The sequence below is a fragment of the Cuculus canorus genome, chromosome 14, assembly GCF_017976375.1.
Source record: "Cuculus canorus isolate bCucCan1 chromosome 14, bCucCan1.pri, whole genome shotgun sequence".
NCBI lineage: Eukaryota > Metazoa > Chordata > Aves > Cuculiformes > Cuculidae > Cuculus > Cuculus canorus.
This window is the reverse complement of record NC_071414.1, coordinates 3043070-3047971: the sequence shown is the minus strand read 5'-3', so window position 1 is coordinate 3047971 and position 4902 is coordinate 3043070.

Genomic DNA, 4902 nt, shown 5'->3' with positions numbered 1-4902 from the left:
GTTACCCGGCCCGGGCGCGGCCCCGCGCGGCGCTGACGTCGAGGCCGGGCTGCTCTCGCTCCCCCTCGCCGCGCCGCATGTGTTGCAATCGCCTCACATGGGGGCCCCGTGACATCACTTCCGCCCTCCCCGCCCACGCGCCCCGGGGAGGGGAGCGGGGCGCCGCGCCATTGGCCGCCCGATGCAAAGCCCGCGCGGCTATTGGCTGCGAGGCGCGCCTCGCGCGAGGCATGATGGGGGTTGTAGTTCTCTCGCCCCGCCCCCCCTTCAGCCGGAGGCGCGCTGGGCGGGGCGGGGAGCGACGCGGCGTTCTCGCGAGAGCGGCGCGAGACGGGGCCCCGCGCGCTTAAAGGGGCCGCGCGTGGCGGGGGCGGCTGCCATGTTTGCAGAGACTGGAGAGTCTGTGTGTCGGGGCTGCTGTCGTGTCACAGGGCCACAGGGCTGGGAGAGCCCGCTCAGCTCAGCCAGCCCAACCCCACCGTGTCTACTAAACCATGTCCCCAAGTGCCACGGCCACATGCTCTTTGAACCCCCCCAGGGATGGGGACTGTCCTGGGCAGCCTCTGCCAGGGCTTCACGGCTCTGTCAGTAAAGAAATGTTCCTTAATACCCAACTTAAACCTCCCCTGGTGGAACTTGTGGCTGTTTCCTCTCGTCCTGTCTCTTCTTGTGAGACCTCATGTGGAATATTGTGTCCAGTTCTGGAATCCTCAACATAAGGATATGGAGCTGCTGGAACACGGCTAGAGGAGGCTACAAAGATGATCCGAGAGCTGGAGCACCTCCTGTACGAGGACAGGCTGAGAGAGTTGGGGTTGTTCAGCCTGGAGAAGAGAAGGAACCAGGGAGACCTTAGAGTGACCTTCCAGTACCTGAAGGGGCTACAAGAAAGCCGGAGAGGGGCTGTTTACAAAGGCTTGTGGGGTGGGACGAGGGGCAATGGGTATAAACTGGAGAGGAGCAGATTTAGACTAGATATAAGGAAGATTTTTTTCACCATGAGAGTGGTGAGGCCCTGGCCCAGGTTGCCCAGGGAAGCTGTGGCTGCCCCATCCCTGGAGGTGTTCCAGGCCAGGTTGGATGGGCCTTGGGCAGCCTGAGCCAGTGGGAGGTGTCCCTGCCCACGGCAGGGGGTTGGAACTGCATGATCTTTAAGGTTCCTTCCAACCCAAACTATTCTATGATTCTTCCTTGGGAGCAGAGCCCAGCACCCACCTCACCACAACCTTCTTTCCAGGAGCTGCAGAGATCAATGAGGTCTCCCCTCAGCCTCCTCCTAAACAGCCCCAGGTCCCTCAGCTACTCCCAGAACCCCCGGGCTCCAGGCCCTTCCCAAGGTCCATTCCCTTCTCCAGACGCGCTTCAGTGCCTCAATGTCCTTCTCATAGTGAAGGACCCAAAACTGAACCGAGGATTTGAGGTGCAGCCTCACTAGCACCAAGTCCAGGGTCACAATCCCTTCCCTGCTCCTGCTGGTGACGCCATGGCTGATCCAAGCCAGGATGCTCTTGGCCTTCTTGGCCACTGCTGGCTCCTGTTCAGCCATTGTCAACCTGCACCCCCAGGTCCTTCTCTTCCAGGCAGCTTTCCAGCCACTCTTCCCCAAGCCCAGAGTGTTGCATGGAGTTGTTGTGACTCAAGTGCAGGACTCAGCACTTGGCCATGTTGAACCCCACCCCACTGGCCTTGGCCCATGGATCCAACCTGTCCACATCTCTCTGCAGAGCCTTCTTGCTCTCCAGCAGATAAACACTCCTGCCTAATTTGGTATCCTCTGCAAGTGACTGATGGAGTGCTCAATCCCTCATCCAGATCATGGATAAAGATATTAAATGAGACTGGACCCATCATGGAGCCCTGGGGACACCGTATGTGACCGGCCACCAGCTGGATTTAGCTCTGTTCCCCACAGCTCTCTGGGTTTGACCATGCCGCTAGTCTTTTTATCCGGCAGAAAGTATGCTTGTCCAAGCCATGAGCATCCAGCTTCACTAGGAGAATGCTGTGGGAGACAGTGTCAAAGGCTTTCTGAAATCCACGTAGACAATATCCACAGACTTTCCCTCATCCACCACTGAGTCACCCTCTTGTCCCCCATGTCCATCCTGAGCCAGCCTCCCTCCCCAAGCAGGAGGCACAGGGAAGGGAGATGGGAGGACATGGAAGAGATTTATGGAGCCACAGGGTTATCCCACATTTCTCCTTTCCCTATCGGGGACGGAGAGCCACGCACTGCCCACAGAGGCCTTGGTCGAGCTCAGGGCGCTGTTGTGAAGGTTCTGGTGCAATGGTGACTTACAGAGTCAGGCAGCAAGAGGGGCTGGAGGCTCAGGAGAGGCTGGGGGATCGCATCCAGGGTGAGCCCCCCATGTACCATGGCTCCCAAGGGCAGCAGGGACCCACCTGCCTCTGCCTCTCTGCCTAAACACAAGCTCTGGTCTCAACACCCAGGATCACAAACCACAACCTTCCAGTTTTGCCCCAGAGATGCCGGGCAGTGGATTTGGCAGTGCCGTAGCAGTGTCTGCTGGCTCAGCCTCCGGGACAGCCTGGTGGGAAACACAAGGCTGACACAGTGCTGACGCTCTTTTGTTGGATCTTCTATAAGGTGGTAGGAGCAAGCCTGCTTCCCTGCCACCTCCTTGGAGGTGATGCTCTCCAGGCAATGCCGATCCGGCACCAGCATCTGGGTCCTGGGGGAGTTTGTGGCCGTGGTGCCTCTCCAGCCCCAATCTGCCTCCCTGGGACACAGCAGCTCTGGTTTCCCATCAGCCTGGTCACCACCTGTGCACCAGCTGTGCTGTGGGGGATATTGTTCTCCCAGGACCCCAAGGCCCAAGCCTGTTGCAGCCTCCTCTCCCTTCCCACACCACCTCTTGGCTCCCCAGAAAAGCAGTGCTGAAGCCCTGCCAGGAGTTGGGCACATAGGGCAGCACCATCACCCGAGCGGAGACCGTCTGGGACTGGGCCTGGAGCTGGGTGCTTCTATCAACACGGTCACACTGGGGAGAGGCTGGGAATTCTGACCTGCCTGCTAGGATTTAAGGTCCTGTTTCTCTCCTGGGGCTGAGCAAGTATCAGTTTCAACCCTTACAGGTATTTTTTTCCATGTGCATCTGGTCCCACACAACCCTTTATAATCCTTCTCGAACCAGGAGGATTATGCCTGGCCTTAGGAGATGATCTGCTGAGGCAGGAGTTTCTGTGCCTCATAGGACAGGAATGGTGTACACAGGCAGAGAGCAACTTATCCCATGCTTCCCTGGCAATCCTGCTCTTCCAGCCCAATCTTTGGACTCGACTCCACACAGCGCCCGCTGACCAGCCCCGTTACCAGCTCCAGCCTCATGTGCTGTGCCGTGGCACTTTCTGCTCCAGCCTTGCCACCATGGCAAGCACTGCTGTTAGTTCCCCCAGCACAGATGCCGAGCAGAGCCTGCCTGTGACAGATAGCACAGCTCCGTGGGGCTGAGAGCAGCGACACAGCCACTGAAATAGAACTTTTAAAAAATTAAGTTTAAAAAGCAGCTATGCCTCCACAGTGCACTGGCAGTCACTGTCTCACCGAGAAGGGGGAGAAGGGTGGAAGCCAAGCATCTCCCGCCTCTCCAGGCAACCCAGCAGGTTCCCATCCGCCCTCACCAACTGCAATGCCCGAGCGTGGCATGCTGCAGCTCTCCTGAGCCCGGGGAAACGCTTTTAGGAAAGAAAGCACTGCCAGCATGTGGAGATACTCTGCACCTGACTGAGATCTCAGCCTTCCATCCTTTGTGGAAGTCAGACAGGAACTGTGACACTGGTATCTCCTATCCCAGTGCTGTTTGTGCTGCTGAATGCTGTTAGTTATTTTTTTTACATCACATGTAGATGTAGCACTTAGGGACAGGGGTTAATGGTGAAGAGGGTTAGGTTCACGGTTGGACCTGATGATCTTAAACCTATATGATTCCATTCCATCCCAATCCATGCCCGTCTGACTTGCAGAGCCCAGGAGGCCATGCCTCACACTGCCCTGCTCCCACCCACAGATGACTTTGTGCGTAAGAGGAACCAGGCAGGTGCAGCACAAACTTCTGTCACTCTTTTTCCTCTAAGAATGCATTTTTTTCTTAATTGCTATCATATGCTAGTTTATTGCAGAGCTGCAGCACTGCTGGGGCTACCGGCTTCCCAAGTATCAGCCTACACAGAAAACAACTGCAGGCAGTGGGCCTCCAACGTGGTGCCTGTCCTTCCCAGCAGCAAGGAACACCTCGGAAGGGGAGTTGCTCCTTTGTATGAGAGCTGACAGCCCAGGTGCTGCAACTCCTGCCTTCCTGGAAGCTTTTCACAGCACAAACTTGTTTTCAGCAAGACACACAGTACCCAATTGCACTTTTCCCTCCCAATTCAATAATGTAGGTTATAAAGAAGGAGCTAAGAACAGTACGTTAAAAAGTAAAGAGCATCTGTGAAAGAAGGCTTTAAACCCTGATGTGGAAAATACTTCCCTCACTAAGCAAAGGCTGACCCTGATCAATGATTCAGGACCCCAGAGCTGATGCTCCATCACCTTCGCCCAGACGGCGCTACAAGCCCAGAGCAGAGCCCTGTCCTGGGCTGCCCTGGCTCTGCTGCAGGAGCATCTCGCTGCAGTTCCAGCGAGGCAGCAGGAAAAGCTTCTGCAGAAGATTGTTTTTAACCTGCTTCACTTAAGGCTGTTTCTGTTCAGCACCTGAAATACCCAGCTCGCTCCCCTAGAGAATGCCTCGTGTTTTTCAGACTCCAGCTTTATACTGGGGCTCACTTCTGACAGGAGCAGCAGCAGATGGAAGTTCAGTCCCCTGCCATGGAGTTTGGAAAAGGAGATTCTTTTCAGAAGATGCACAGCCGAAGGCTCCCTGCTGTTACCAAGCCCCCAGG